Genomic DNA, 17,719 nt, shown 5'->3' with positions numbered 1-17,719 from the left:
ATGTTTGTAGAATGCTAAAAGGATTACACGTCCCTCCTGACGTTACACCAGCCAGCCACTGAGGAGCCGGAATATAAAATCATTGAGATTCCCGGAGAGCCGGGCTGAATGTTTTCTGAGGATTCGGTGAATATATATCATCAATAAATACCCAGATCCTCTTACTGTGATATTGTACCCTACATGTCCAAACGTCTCTGTAAACCGGACCAACATAACTACTTTATGGCTAAATATATTAGATTCCCCTCAATAATGGGGTTCAGATGTCCCCTGTGGAGGGTCCTGGTAATCCCCCATCACACAAAGACATTGTAGACAATTTGTGCTCTTCCAGCCTTGTGGTCACAGTTTGGTGAAGACCCTTTTCTGTTCCCCCATGACTGTGCCCCGGGGTAAAAAGCCCCCTCTATAAAGACATGGGGTCACCAGTTTGGTATGGAGGAACTCAAGTGTCCTGCACAGAGCCATGACCTCAACATTACTGAACACCTTTGGACTGAACATCAGTACCCGACCTCACCAATAGGGGGCAAATCCTCACCATCAGTACCTGACCTCACCAGTAGGGGGCAAATCCCCACCATAAGTACCTGACCTCAACAATAGGGGGCAAATCCCCACCATCAGTACCTGACCTCACCAATAGGGGGCAAATCCCCACCATCAGTACCTGACCTCACCAATAGGGGGCAATTTCCCACCATCAGTTCCCCACCATCAGTACCTGACCTCACCAATAGGGGGCGGTATCCCAGAACCTCTAAGACTGGCATTGTGTTCAGCCTTATTCCAGGCAATGGGTTGGCCAAACACACACTATGAACAGTTACTTAGACTTTTAGCTGAGTTTCTCTACAGTTCTGATTGGACGGTATGGCCGCCTATGTTGTCCTATGTATGTCCGTGGTCTCCCAATCCCAACACCTCAGTGGTACACACAGGCAGCAGCAAGATCTTTATTATTGCTTTAACAGCCTAGAAGTAAGATTCTGTTCCAGAGTAAGAAAATGTGATATTGAAGAGCGATCACATATTCGGATCTAAAAATAAAAATGATACGGGTCGCCACTCCCAGCAGGTGACATTACCTGAGCAGTGAAATCTAAGTGACCCCCTGGTCTTCACTGATGGGCTGGTGACCCTAGTGGCCACCTTACTCCTTTTCTGCAAGGAGATTTGTGAGCCCCAGGCTCTCCCCAGCAGGGGGTGACAGGGAGCACGTGACTTCAGTGTAGGAATGGCTGGAACATGGGCAGCCAGGTGAGGTAGTAGAACAAGCTGAGGTCAAGGCAGGAGGCAATCACAGGCAGATCTGAGCTCAAATCCAGAAAATCAGAACAGAGAAGAAGCTTGTGGAGAAGCAAGCAATACACTGAGAATCCAACAACCATAGCCTGGAACTAGAGAGGTTTAAATAGGCCTAACAGCCAATGGCAGGACAGGATTAAACTTAGAATTCAATCTTCCCATTGGCTGCAGCACCCACTCCAGAATTCCTTTAAGTGGAGCACAGCCATAGTTTCTGTGCAGGAGATGCAGAGAACAATGGAAACTTCACACCTGACCGGAGTCAGGCAGAGTGGTAACAACAGAAGGCAGTGAATGTATTTTCTTATCAGTGAAATGATTTTTGTGCACTAAATGAATCCTTGTGCAATGCTCCTTTCAATGTGTAATACAACTAAAACTTGTTCTGCCACCTAGTGGTTAATCATGAAAACAACACAGCAGCCACAATAGTAAATGTTCAATTTTGTAAGAAATACATTTCCGAATCTCAGCCAATCTCATCTCTGCAGATTGTAAAATTTATAAATACAGCCATTCTAGATGTATGTCTCTCACATAAGATATCGGTCCCTGGACATCTTTATAGCTGCATATGACCTGCCATTCACCTCCTGACCTGCATCAATCTGCCTTGAGTTTTCTGTATTTACATTATAAATTCTCTGCAGTTTCACTTTCTCACTTTTCTCTTTCAGAAATCATTTTCATATATTTGCAGAATATCTTTGACTTGAATTTTTGTGCTTGTACAGCAGAAACTTATATCAGGCAGGGTGGATCTTTAAAAGGAGTGTCTCTGCCTCCTCACAATGTTTGCTGGAATATTGCAGGTTAGATTAACCTGTCAGCGGACTGAACCTTTCCGGATCCCTCGGGCATCAGAGGGGGCACAGATGGGCGCCAACATTCTCGTTTACTCTTTTTTCTGTCTCCATATGGTTGTCACTCTGTCGGCCCCGGCGTTTGGCCCTCCTGGAGGTGCGGAGTTCCCAGATGGAAGTTTTGACAAAGGAGGCAGAATGGTAAAAAAAACTTTTACTTTTTGTTGTTTCAGTGAATTCTGCAGATTGTAAATGGGAATGGCAGCAGTGCAGGGGGGCATTTTACCAACTGTGCCCATAGCTCTGCCCCGTTATTCCTATAGGGCAAATAAGTGCCCCTGATTGCTCATTACAGCTGGTCTGCAGGCAGATATACAATACAGATGAATTCAGTGGCATCATCAATAATAAATCATTAGATCTCTTTTATTTATCTCCTGAACAGCAGAGCTCAGGCTGGTAAAGCGAGAAGCAGCACAAGGCCAATTAGTTGCACTGCAGTGTAGATTTGATAACATGTGGCTTGCTGATAGGAGGAGATAGTAGAGTGATATATAGGAAGTCATCAGACAGCTGCTTCTCTGTTTATTGTCCAGTCACATGCTGGGAGTGTGAAGTGAGTTGTATTGCTTCATTGCAGGAGAAAATAAACTAAATCTCCAGGCTGGCTGTGCTAATGGCAGAGCTGCTGAAATCTCAGTACTGCATGGACAGAAATGATAAAAGATTGGCTGGTTTATATTTTGCTATGTATTTATTCTGCATGTTTATCTATTCGCCTGAAGTTCCATTTTGGTTCTTTTTTTCTGTTTCTGTTACACAGATCACAAATGGAGGACCCAAAGTCAGAAATTCTCTCAGACAGCAGAATCTGCAGGAGACAACCAAGCTGGTACTTTCTAAGGACAGCATTGTCAGCCTTATTGGCGGGTGCCTGAAATGTATCATTGACTGGCTGCCCCGCTGATCTGTTCAATGCATCATCCGGCACTAAATAAAGTTATATAGAATGGTGTCACCGGGTGAATTTATTCACTTCATACCCTTTGTGATCAAACTGATCCAACTTCACAAACTGAACCTAACAAAGCCAAAAAAATAAAAAAACATAAATAAAAGCCATCCTTGGAAGATACTAAAATACTAAAAATTATTATTGGGGGATTTCTGATCAGTGATTGGTGAATGTGATCAAGAACTCCAATCTATCATTATCCCCCTCCCCCCCAATCCAACCACCAATGGAGTAGTCCAGCAGAGGGAGCTTTACCTGTTATTGGTGGCCAGAGCAGGGAAGGGGGAGGGGCTAATTATGGGGTGATAGATTGGGGTTCCTGATCACATTAACACATCAACCAATCATTGATTGGTGAGCAGAAGCAGAATATTAATGAGCAGCATTATATGTTAGATATTTTATTTGAGGATATTATTGTTATTGTTAATAAACAGGATTTATATAGCGCCAACATATTACGCAGTGCTGTACATTAAGTAGGTGCCCATCTATCAGTGTATGGTGGGCATTGGATGGGACAGAGGGGGGACCTGAGAGTTTGGGGCGGAGTTTCTTCAGATTATATAAATTTATTACACTCAGTCCAAACCCAACATCTGAGTTCTGGGATCATTTCTATGAATCATGCGGCAATATTTTATCTGACGCTGCACCCCAAAAACCTCTCACAGCTGGGTTCCCCTCCCAGGTTTTTATTATACAGTATTTATATAGCGCCAACATATTACACAGCGCTGTACAAAGTCTATTGTCACTATGGTAAAAGATATCCAGTATTAATCAACCCAGTCAGGCTCCCATGTGTAGATCCCTTGGGCGTGAATCATCATCCCCCTGGATTCACATATTGCAGAGGTCAGCATGTCAGTGGGTGAACACCAGATTAAGATTGGAAATCATTGTGTGCTGCGATTAGCTCGTCATGTCTGAGACTCACCCTGTGCTATATTCAGCTGGTCTGGTCAGAGAAACTTTATGTGCTTTTATCAGCTAGTCATGTCTAATAATCTCCATGTGCCGAGATCAGTTGGTAAGGACTGGGATATATTATATTCTGTGATCAGCTAGTCAAGACTGATAATCGTCATATACTGTGATTAGCTGGTCAGGCCTGAGAATCATTATATTCTGTAATCAACTGGTCAGGTCTGAGAATCATTATGTACTGTGAGCAGCTAGTCAGGCCTAAAAATGGTCATGTACTGGGAGCAGCTATTCAAGTCTAAGAATCACCATGTTCCATGTGCAGCTAACCACGTCTGAGAATCCCTATGTTCTGTGAGCAGCTACTCAGGACTGAGAATCCCCATCTGCTGTGAGCAGCTAGTCAGGACCGAGAATCCGCATGTTCTGTGAAAAGCTAGTCATGTCTGAGAATCACCAGCCTTTCATGCAGGGCCCAAATCCTGGTTGTGGGGTGCATCTAATATTCACCCAAACTTTTACTTTCAAAGGAGATATATCAAGGATGGTGGGAAGAGCTAGCAGGGTGCTGTACATACCTTCTTAATCACAGTGACTTTCCTTAGTCTTCCTTCCCTAATACGAGCTGTGCTGGGTCTTGGGAAGAGTCGGGCAAATGATTGATGTCTGACTGATTGATATCTGGATGGTTGGGTGGTCTCATACAGAATGTATTTCCATGCAGACCCCCTCGGGCAACACCCACATGCTGCGCCTCCATAACCAAAATCTGGTGAATGAAAGGGACTAGGACATTTAGGCTGGGAGAGAGGGGTCAGGTGAATGTACAGTGTGAGGAGTTCTCAGTGTGAACAGAAAGCAGAGGAAGCAATGTCAGTCCAGGAGAGGAGCCAATACAACTGTGCAACACTGAAGGGGGGCTGCAGGGATTTCATGTAATACTAAAGTCTTTGGAAAGCCAGTGGATTCTCTTCAGCAATAGGATGACCATTGGATTTTATTAAGCCAATGAACAGAGACTGTGATTTTTTTTTAATTTGAACATTTTCTACTCTCGTATGCATGCAGAAGCTGCAATAATTGCTATTACAAGCTATGGTGCAGGATTTGCGTCATACTTTGTAACATTAGACCTCTCCTTAGACACCTGTCACTGGACTAGGTGTCCCCATTGTATGGTTCCGCTCATCTCTTTCTCCCATACCAGCTCTTAAAATTAGGAATTTTTTTAGCAATAATCACCAGGATTTCCCTGTGATAATAAATCCTTATCCCCTTTAAAACATAAAATTGTCTTCTTTTAAAATGTCTTTGTTGGAAATTGTTTCTCTAGCAGACCAGCAGTCCTAAACTTTCCCTTATCAGATATTTCTTGATCTGACAACCAGCATCCGCCAGACCCTCTAGTTTACGACACACATGGTAAAAGTTATAGTTTGTGTCTCCAGGTGTTGTAAAACTAGTAGAGTCGCCCCTGATTGAACCTGATTGAGATGGATTCTGAAACCCATTTATTAATAATGTTTGTATTTCCAATATACCATTCTGTATAAAATAGTAGTTAACTGATTTGTAGCTAGATAGTTATGGAGAGCATTTTGGGACCAAGGACTATTCTCCTAGACCTCAGGAAAGCCTGGAAACCATATTAAGCCTGTCCTGGTGAACCATAGGTCCCAGACATGCCTAGTTTAGTCTCTGTGAACTCTGTGAAACTATACTTATCAGCCCCTCAGACAGCCCCCACCCTGCTGTCATTGGATTGTTGTATTAGTCCCACCTCTGTTGTTAGCCTAGAAAAAGCCATGTGGGTCTAATTATAAAATATAAATCACCCAAGATATTTACTAGAAGAGGTTTTGGTCCCTGCATAAAGTGGCCACTGACACCCACAAGGAACTGGTCCATCAGATACGCACCACCTTCTGGTAGTGGGTCAAGGGACTTAAAAAAGGGACTTATGAGCACTTGGGGGACCTAATCATCCAGAACCAATTTTTGGATAGCTGTTCCCCTGAGGTCATACAGTTTGTGCTGGAGCTGTTGAGGCACCAGATTTGGAAGTTCTTTATGTCACTACCCGGGTGCTTGATATTCACAGAGCTCCTCCTAGTTCCTGGAGAGGAGGAAAACCACCACCACCAGCTGCTACTTTTGTCCAGCAAGCCAAGAATCGCATCGACCAACACCTGCCTACCTACTATCAGATTTGGTTCAGCTGTGGCAAATCTGGACACCTCCGAATCGCCTGCCCTGCACCCAAGCAGATGACCACTTGAAGGCAGCCCACTAACAACTCGTTTTCTGTATTGGTTTTTGCTGGAGAAGTAGTGAGTCATACCACAAATCATTAACTGTTACCGTGAACAATTAGACTGTGATTGGCTTTCGGGATACAGGTACAGATGTCACACATATACAGCCCAACCTAATCGAAGAGGAGATTATAATTCCCAACAAAGATCTTATTCTTACTGGGGTTGAAGGCACCCGATCCTTTGTGCCTACTGCAGAAGTTCACATTGATTGGGCGGTTGTTAAGGGTACCAAAATAGTGGAAGTCTCAAATGAGATTCCGGTACCAGTATTGCTTGGAGCCGATTTGGGCACTCTTATCCCTCACTATGAACCATCTGGAGCTATCCAGGAATTTTCAACTGGACCCTCCGAACATTCCAAGGTACTGAACAAAGATGCAGAAGCATCATCTGAAGCACCTGGGGATTGACAGAGGGAGGAAAGTGGGTTAAAAAAGTAAAAATCACTAAAGGAAGGGATAAAGAAATGATTAATGATGTGTGCACACTAATATCTAAGCAAAGTGAAAATGTTTGCAAAGCAGTCATGAGTCAAGTAGATGAAAATGTGATGTCTATTGTTTTACTAATGATGTGTGCACACTAATATCTAAGCAAAGTGAAAATGTTTGCAAAGCAGTCATGAGTCAAGTAGATGAAAATGTGATGTCTATTGTTTTACCTGTTGCCAATGAGATGTCTGAAGGTGTAGACATTGTACAACCAATTCTCACTGAAATTGATGACAAGGTATTACCTGTGTTGGCCATTACTTGCAGTGCTGCAAGGGCTGCTCAGGCCCAAACTATGCAATCAGAACATGGAGAAGGTTCTTCTAATTTATCTCCTGTTTGCCACAGGACAGGCAGAGGTGACAGGTGGTGCAGCCTTTGTACAAGCACTTCGGAAGGACCCAAGTCTGGAGTCACTTAGAGACTTGGCTTCCAGGCCTGTAGACGAGCATATGCCACCATTGAAAAAGAATGCCTTGCAATTGTGTGGGCCCTACAGAAGCTGCAGCCTTTCTTGTATGGCCGAAGCTTCACAGTCATCACTGATAGCAACTTACTCAGCTGGCTGAACCATACTGCAGGGGACAATTGGAAGTTGCTCCATTGGAGCCTGATTCTTTAGCAGTATGACTTCACAATACAACACAAAAATTGTATTACCCATGCTAATGCTGATGGCCTGTCCCGCCGGGCCGAGCCAGTGGAGGACAGTTACACTGAGAGTGATCGAGTGATCCTTCCTATTGGGGGAAGGTGTGATATTAAATCCTGATCCCCCTTTAAAACAAAAAATTGTCTTCTTTTAAAATGTCTTTGTTGGAAATTTCTCTCTAACATACCAGGGTCATACATTTCCCCAGGTATTTCAGGTATTATTATCAAGGTATTTCTTGATTTGACAACCAGCATCCTTCCAGACCCTTTAGTTTACACTCATTGTAAAAGTTAGAGTTTTGTGTCTCCAGGTGTCGAAAAACTCACATAGGGCTAGTAGAGTGGCCTCTTTTTGAACTCTGAGATGTATTCGGAAACCCATTTATTAATAATCTAGTAGAGTAGTAGTTGACTGATTTGTAGCCGGATCATTATGGTGAGCATTTTTGAGACCAAGAACTAGTCCCATAGGCATCAGGAAAGCCTGGAAACCATATGTAACCTGTCCTGGTGAACCATAAGTCCCAGACATGCCTAGTTTGGGCTCTGTGAACTCCTTATTTATTATATTTATATATTATATTTATTTTGTGGTGATTATTAATCTGGGGGTTGACAGTTTATAAAACCTGTACTTGTGAATTATTATTGGCTAGAACAAGGGCATTGTGGAAGTGTTCACAGATCATCATAACCCATGTGGACACAGCCCCTCAGACTGCCCCCACCCTGCTGTCATTGGATGGTCCTATTAGTCCCACCTCTGTTGTTAGCATAGAAAAAGCCATGTAAGCCCAGCAGAGGGAGCTCTCAATGACATCATCTTGTTGCTAAGGACAACAACACTGTCACATTGAGCACTGCAGGGAGCCTGGTGACTCTGGCTAATAACTTGGACTTTACACAGCAACCAGGACCAGGAAAACCAACTCTACCTAAGTATTATTTCACAGTTTTCCCTTTTAATGTTATGCTGTTGCTATAGTTCTGTTATTATTATTTGATTAGTCCTTTTTTCTGTATTTGTTTATGCTCTGTGTTTTTGTATGTTTTTACTTATTGAACACTATGAACGGTGTAAGCTGAATCTCTGAATGCTGAAAGTGGAATTAGTGTAACTTGCTAACCCGAAACGCTACTATAAATATTGTGATTGCTGAAACATCCCTGTCTGTAGTGGAAGCAGAAATATAACTGCGGTTGTCAAGGATAACAGTGCGTGCTTCTGTCTAAGTACGTGGTGGCAGTCTACCTGTGATGGCGTGTTTGGCAAGGGTTTACGGAGTGGTAACCTTGTCTGTGATTGCCCCTCTGCAGACTGCTGGTGCGTGGACTGTTGCAGAGCGTGCTGGAATGTCTATGCGCAGGGTGCGGGCTGAGAGGGCGTTCGTCACACTCTCCAGTGGGGATTCAGACCTCAATAAACTTGACGCAGTGTCATTTCTCCATTCCATAATCATATTAATGAAGTAAAGAAAGCAATGAACAATTAAAGGATTTATAACTTGGATGAGAACTAAAATAGCAAAGACGCTATTATTGGTTTTGGCATCATTCACAAAAGCCATGATAATCTGTATGGGAGTTCCTGGGCCGGTTTCCTGATGGTGACAATAGTTGATCCTGCCAGTGAGATGTATTCAGCCTGAATGTGACAGATGGAAATGAATGAAAGCTGCACCTATATTCTGAAGAAATAAGTCACAGTCCTCTGGGGTCACTCTGACCATGGAGGATCCTCTCAATGCTGGGGCTTATGAGCTGCCCTTAGCACCTTTACTGGCCCTTGTGTCACCTGATTTGCTAGGGCCCTAATTAGGCTCCTTTCCATCCCAATTCCCCTGTTGCTCATTTTGCTGTGGATGCAGTCCATTATCATTATTATTATTAATAATAAACAGGATTTATATAGCGCCAACATATTACGCAGCGCTGCACATTATATAGGAGTTGCAAAGGACAGACAGATACAGACAGTGACAAAGGAGAAGGACGCTGCCCCAAAGAGCTTACAATCCACTGGAAATATGCTTGTTGATAACTTTGCCAACCCTTGCCGGAATTCTTGGACCTTTAAATCCCCTACCTGTAATGACTGATACACATGTATAACTTTTGGCTCTGTGATTTGTCTTTGCTGCCACATTTTGTCGATGGGAAGGGGAGTGTCTCCGATCTCCAGACAGCGCTGTATGTAATACAAAGTAAACACAATTATCAGTGAATGGCAGATCGCTGTACAGGTAATATTATACAGGATTATTATCACACCGAGCCACCAGGACACGAATGCGGATATCAGATAGGTAAAGATGTCTTTCCTTCTGCTCTCCTCTCTAATGTTCCTCCATATGGCCATCACCATATCTGCTCCTCTTCCTGAGATGATTGGAGTTGTGAGCTCATCCGATGGGAGTGATAATACCACCAACAGCGGGACCCAGGTATGGAAATCTTTGTGTTATCAGGGAAATGTATTGTGTTACTGCAGACAGCCCATTGATATCACACTGACTCTGGTATACACAGATGAAGAGAATCCGTAAAGCACAACTACTGCCTATCATTGCAAAGCAACTAAACCCTCCATGTGTTTCATAAAATTGTTGTCAGTTCTCAGTGATGTGTTGGGAATTTCCATAATTACATCACTTCCTCTGCTGCTGAAACCCTCCCACTGTGAGCTGCAGTGTCTGGGAGGGGGAGGTTGTGAGACATAAATGAAGGAGGACTTATTTCAGCTTAGGGGGGGGAGGATAAAGGATGTTTTTTGGTTATAATATAGGCAGTGCTGCTTGATTTTCTTTCAGTTCAGTTTAAGGTCTGTAAGCCTGAAATCATACAAACTTTGCCAAAAAAATGCTGCCCCCGTGACTGGTCCATGAATGACCAATGAAGAATGAATGCTGTACATGTCAACAGAGAAGGGCACGTCATTCTTTCTCTTTCCTATCCATCGAACAGAACGGCTCTCTTTTGTTCATCTGTCACTCTATTGTCGCGAAAACGATCATGAAAGTCATTTTCCAGCGACAAAAATTGAACGTATGTACGCAGCCTATGCAAAAATGTTTCCAGCCATGCAGATAGTAGGCACAGATCCAGCCTTTATAGTGGGCACAGCCATCTTTCATCCCTATATAAATATGACCTTACTCAGGGTGAATGTTTATATTGACATTGTGCTGATGTATATACCGCCGATCACACACTTGTTAGCAGGCTGTGGGCTGTGCAGAGATTCTTCCTTCTTCTTACTTATAACTACTTCACATGTCATACAGAGCTATGGAAGCATTGCCAAATCACGGTGGCTCTTTGTGTTTGGTGGGTGCTATTGTTAAATCCCTTGATAGTTTATTTCATCCCTCGGAGGCTTCATTGGCGAAACCCTAAGCATAGTTCCAGGGTCCAATTTGTATTGAGTCAGTACCTTTTGTCATTCCCTTACCTAACCCCTAACAACTGCAGTGGCTGCCCATTGTGTATGTGCAAGGGCTGACAAAAATTACAATTGCTTGGCAAGGTAAATTTTGGTTAGGACACGTTCCAAAAAAATACCTGATAGCAAAAGATACATTTACAGTGCAACACAAAAATAAACTAATCACACAACTAAACAATTATCTACAGAGATGGTACTCGGTACCATATTTACAGAACCGGAAGGATGTCTACAGAGACACAATTTAGCACCACTCTCATTGGGTTTTTCGCCTCCTGTAAGTTTGCAAGGCACCGGGGGGTGGGGGGGGGGGGTTAAGGTTTACCTCAATCCAGGTGACTGGAAAACTTCTACCACACCCTGAGTGGAAGAACACTTGTTCCATCACTCAGCTGCTGCCCATACAGAGTTAGTAGATAAAGTGACCTCCTGTGCGACAGTCTCTGTGACATTCAGACAGCAGGAGAAAGTCTCAGGTAAGTGAACTTGGGGTCTGTAGTAACTTATGCACTGGGGGTCTGCACAGGGGCTTTGTACTGGCTTTCTGCACTTAGGATCTGGATGAGGGAATCTGCACCAAGAATTTGTACTGGGATGGGGTCTGTATAGAGAGGTGTCTGGTGGTCCGCACTGGTCGTTTGCACTTTGGCCTATCACTGCGGGGTCTGTTACTGGAGGTAGCTGCCTCTATTAGCATTTTATCAATTTTTGCCTGAAGTAGCAAATAGTTTAGACACAGCCTCTGTACATGTGGATGAATGAGGTGGTGAAGTAGCACACAGACTTTATCAGCATTGGCATGTTATCTTTTTCTTTCATTGCCTGGGCAAAGAAAAGGTTAACATTTTTAGTAAGACAAACTGATTGAGCCTTTTTGCACCATGCGGTGCATTAATTAAACTTCAGAAGGTTGTGACACTTGGTAGCCAGTAGCCGGTCCAACATGAGAATTACTCTTTTATACAGGGACTCCTGGAGATTTAACTTACAAATATAGGAAATATTCTACAGGGGCCCAACCCTATAATGCCACTGATGATATTTTTTCCATTGTGTTTCCTTTTTAGCAAAACACAAACAATGATCCTGAGGCTCTGGCGCTCAAAATGGCGGACACAGAAGACTTAACAGGCCAACCCAAAACACCTATTTCACGGAGACCCATAGCCAGTGCCAGCTGCTTGCAATGTATATTTTCCATGATGTCCTGGGCCTGAAATCCACCAACCAAACCGCAATGGGTGGCCATAGGGAGCAAACACACAAAGAGCATTAAACAGCATTTCTCTGTATTAGGTCCGGTGTCTGTGTCCTGTGTGACTGGTAATTAACACACAATAGTAATATAAATTATTTACCAATAATTAAAAAAAGGGGATGTTTTTGGTGTAGTGCATTTTAAAATCTAGGGGCAGACATAGCCAACATTTGACCCTCATGCAAAACTGATGTGGGAGCCCCTTGCCTTCTGCACCCATGCCCTTCCCCTATGCCCCTCCTACACAAACCTAAAGATGTCTTGGGGCCCTCATGCCCACAGTATGTTCTCCCCGATAAAATCAATTACTTATATTACTTTTTAGTAATAATTTTTTCTGCATTCTAATAGGGGGGTATTTGGATTTCATGGTATTTTAAGTTTTAGCTTGGAATTTGCAGGTTTAGAGCTGAAACTTGTAACTTGAAAATGGCAGAATTACAAATTTGCTTTAGTTTTCGTTGCAACTTTCCCTCACTATATATTGGTATATATGTTATATTTTTTTCACTAGTTATATTTAGGACTGCTTTTACCCCTTCTGGAAATGGGCAAGGGGTACTATGCACCCTAGTGCTCTTTCCCAGGAGTAAGTGACAGATATTTGGGTCCACTTTAGCTTCCAGATTACAAATAGCCCCCTGTTCACAGACTCCCAGAACACATTGACTGTGACATTGTGGGGATGAGACTCTCTCCCCCAAAGGTGGCATGGCCAGGCTGGGGTCTGGTTTTTGCCAAAAGGAAGGGAGCTAAATACTTTTTGCTCCTTTCTTCCTTGGCTAATTAGATTTAACAGGTCCTTTTATAAATAGAAAGGGGGCACAGAAGATTCTGCCCGGTTTTCTATCCAGGTCCCAAATCTAATAAGGTATCTGATTTCAATAATAGGGAGGGCACATTGTTCGTCTTTTTGTTATTAAAAAATTAAATAAACGTAGCAATTTTAACAAAATGTAACGCTGTGTTATAAATGTTACCACTATTTACATTGTATTCTTTTATCCTACAACTGCCCATCGTCATACAATAGGTTTTCCTGCAGTGATTTTTTATAAAAGTTTGAAAGTTTCACTGGAAATAATGTATTTTGGTAATGCTAATGAATTAAATTCTGATGCTAATTAACTCATTGATTGCAAATGAGAAACATGTTTTGTCCCCAGTACCTCAGTTTTTTCACTTGGGACATTATAAGCCCCAGAATCCATTAGCAAATTTGGTGACAATTAATTGCTTTGCAATTACATAGAAAGTCAGAGTGCTAATTGCCTACATTTCCCTAGATATCCCTAGAAAGTTATGATGATAATTTAACTTCAAAAGCTACAAAATGCTGACTTTCTCATTGGCTGCAAAGTAAAAAAGTTGACATTTATGAAAATCATAATCAAATTAAGTTTTTAAAAACTGAAAGGTAAAACTCAGATGATGTAAGAATTTGGCTCATCCCAACATTTTAATAAAAATCATCTCATATTAATGCTAATTCAACTTTAATGCAGTTCTATATATAGCTATTTAAATATTAATAATGATGTTATGAAATTTTGAAAAGTAATTTGTCTCAAAATATTTCATAATCACATGTAACATATATGATGAATATACTAAGTTTGGTGTGATAACTCTAAAATATGTGTAATGAAGAATCATCAGTTCATAGCACTTTCATGTCTGATTTAAATTGTAGGTCCCCTGTGCCTCTGCAGGGACTTGCGGGGGACCTGGCACCTCAGGCGCCACGGCCAGCACAGGAAGTGTCTGATTTTTTCACAGACCTTCAGTGCTTGGCCGGCGTTCTTCCTCCGTGTGTCCCCCCACCATTTTGGGACGGAAGCCTTTTTACCCTAAATAGTATTTGTAACATCCATACTTTTTTCTATATTTTCATTAATGTTTATTTTAGTGTCGTGTATATATATATATATATATATATATATATATCTCTGTGTCTCTGTATCTCTGCGTCTCTGTGTCTCTGCGTCTCTGTGTCTCCGTGTCTCTGCGTCTCTGTGTCTCTGCGTCTCTGTGTCTCTGCGTCTTTGTGTCTCTGTATCTCTGCGTCTCTGCGTCTCTGTGTCTCTGCGTCTCTGAGTCTTTGTGTCTCTGTATCTCTGCGTCTCTGTGTCTCTATGTCTCTGTGTCTCTGCGTCTGTGTCTGTGTCTTGATGAGTCACCAGAGGAGTTTACTGGAGACGTCTGTGCATGTGCCGGGGAGCGTGGCCAGCGGGAAATTCACATTTTTTGTTTAGGATTTAATACACATAACTTTATTGAATCCAATACAAAGTAGCCAGAATCTTTCGGAGGGTTGGAGTGAGAGATCCACTGTTACAGTGCACTGCTTACCTGCCAATACATTTGATTACTGACCTCTGAATTTGATTACTGACCATTTTCGGAGGGTTGGAGTGAGAGATCCACTGTTACAGTGCACTGCTTACCTGCCAATACATTTGATTACTGACCTCTGAATTTGATTACTGACCATATTTTGACCATTTCCCTTGTTTCAAAATATATCACACCCGGGATGTTTATTAGTTTATGAGAAAAATCATAAAAACCTCAGATTTTTGTGTTTCTTATTTAAAGTTTATTACTAAATTTAATTATTATTATTATGACATGATTTTGTGTTTCAAACTTTCAAACTATTTTACTCAGAATCTTGTTTGGATATATTCTGGTGAGTTATGTCTAAGAATTACAGGCCTACTAAGAAAAAAAATTTTCATGAAAAAATACCGTTTTTTGACATATAAATCCAGAAAGAAATGAACCGCTAGGGAAGTTAATAAAAATCATCTCATATTATTGCTATCATCCCCACGTACAGAACACATTTGTATACACATCACAACTCTTTCTTGCATGGATCAATCTTTGCACAAAAACGAATTTGCTGGGAATAACACATGTGATTTACATGATTTTGAGTGTGCTGATTCCACATCTGAACTCTGAATCTAACAAAAATTTGAATTTGCCTATCATGTGCAAATTTAAAGTTATAGGCAAGCTATAGCCGTTCAAATGGTCGGTAATTGGGTAATGTATTTTGATATGGGAACATTATAACAGTTGCAGCTATCACTATGCCTGCTGCCGCCTCAGCTGAAACACGCCCCCTGGTGGCATGCATGTTCCAGCAGCGGCTGGGCAAGTCAGTGAGCTGACGTCAGAAATAAGTATAAAAGGCGTGATGGACCAAGCGCTTGTCTCTAGTGCGAAACCTTATTAGGTAGAACAGCTAGGCCATAGTGAGTCTGTTTGGAGCTAAAGATGAGTAGGTGCAGCTGTGTTAATAAACCGGACAATTTTTGCTACATTTGTGGCAAATATACCCGTGTGATCAACGCAAGAACCTAACCAAGAGGGTGAGATTTGCCTACAAGTATTATTTTCGATGTGAAATTGGAGATCAGGATAAAAGCTGGGCACCTCATATCTGCTGTCAGGTGTGTTACATTGGCCTAACACAATGGTTGAATGGGAGAAGGAAAAAAGGCCTTTTGTTTTGCCTATGGTTTTGGCTTTAGCTAAAATAACATCAGTGCTACGTCTGTATGAGTGAAATTGCTGGGTTGTTGAAGAGGTAAAAAATCGTTCATCCGGATTGTGAATCTGCTCTGAAGCCAGTGCCGCATGATGCAGAGAATCCAGTGCCATACCTCCTACATCTGACAGTGTCAGATGGGGAACAGGAGGATGATGTTGATGTTAATGAATGTTATGAACCCCAATATGAAGAGGGTAAGTTGTTGGCTGAATGCCTGAAGCTGGTGGCACTCCTTCTTGGCCTGCAATTGGGAATACAAAATATATGTGCTTTCTGTGCCTGTGGAATAGTCGTGATGACAGCAACCATTACAAAGTGAAAGAATGGCCACGCAGACCTGAACACACTGGTGGCCAGTATAACGTGAAGCATAAATCACTCCACACAAAGTTTAACTTCTGCCACTTCATATTAAACTTGGAATTATTTGTGTGGTGTGAGTGATAAAGAAGGGGAGAGGTTTCACTGGGACATTTCTGTTATGGAAACAAGATATCAAGGCCGGTGCAACCCCAGCATTATGGGCGACTACTGCTGGTTTCTGCAACGGGAGACAGCGGAGAGCCTCAAATGCAAAAGCAAGTGCCTGAAACACTTCTGAAGTGTATATGTGTGTTGAACAGGAAGGTGACATGTGTAATTGTATATGTTGTTGCAACTATATGTCATGGACCTATGAAGCAAAAGTTAGTTATGTATAGAGATTACATAGTAACTGCAGAATGGGAGAATGTAGCTAATCGCGTCTATACGCATAATTAACTTCCTGACAACCTAGGCAGAATCAGACTTCAGATTTGGAATCAGGGTACTTGATTTAGTATAGGACACATGGATTAGACCAAGTAGCAGAATGTAGTGTGAAATTTGAAATTTCCTACCCCCATACCAATCGTTAATCATTACCACCTTGACAGGAATTATTGTTTTTTACAAGGGAATGACCGGGATAATATTGTGAGGATAATGGACCACCACACTAACTATAAGAAGTATATAAAAACCAAAGTCCCAGTGAGTCTGGAATGCTCCATATACCAACTCTGCATAACTTATGTGACTGAGACAGGTAATACCTAGAGACATCCCCACCCTTTGGTAACTTCTACATTGGACGTGCAGTGGGGCAGAAGGTTTCAACGTATAGTTCATTGAAACGAAAAATGACTGGTGTACCTAGATTGTAGAATTTCCAGGTGTTGTAGGACGTGAGGGTTGGGTAAACCTGGTGGATCAATGATAAGATATGCAGATTGATACAGACTGATAAGAAACACAGGAAAGAGGACAGACAGATGGAGGACAAAGGAGATGCAGTGATGGATGCCCTCACCAAGCAAACATGGAAGTCCCCGAATAAAGCTAAGTATCAAATTATTGTGCAAATTAATGGTATACGTCTGAAGTGGGGTAAAAGTTTAGAATTGTGTCCTTTATGGTGATGTATCCTTTGTTTTCTTCAGTGCTTGATTGCCTTTTTATCTTCCTGTTTTTTTAGCAACGCAAAGCACCAGTACAGCTTACTGTGAAAGTTGAGCCAAGTTCATTCCCTAGATTTCATGGGAATCCTTTCCATACTAATAATTTTTATTTCTTTCCTCATACCTGGAGTTGGCCAATCCCTAATGATCCATCAAAGAATAAAGACAAAATCCGCCTCTCCAGAATTTTCCTAGAGAAGTTTTAAATGTCCTCTGCTGTGATCTGCAAATGCTTCAGTATTTTAAGACTCCAAGGAACATGAGCCGGAAGCCGTTCTGCTGGATCCTTTTCTTTTCACATTTCCCCCAGTTTCCTAATCACATAAAAAATCTGAACCAGGAATGGGAAATTACCAGCCATCCAGGAGAGTTCTCTGCAAACTTAATAACCAGCAGAGAAAAGAATTACCGTATTTTTTGCCGTATAAGACGCACTTTTTCTTCCCCAAAA

This window comes from Pyxicephalus adspersus, chromosome 5 (genome assembly GCF_032062135.1).
Source record: "Pyxicephalus adspersus chromosome 5, UCB_Pads_2.0, whole genome shotgun sequence".
NCBI lineage: Eukaryota > Metazoa > Chordata > Amphibia > Anura > Pyxicephalidae > Pyxicephalus > Pyxicephalus adspersus.
This window is presented reverse-complemented; position numbering follows the sequence as displayed.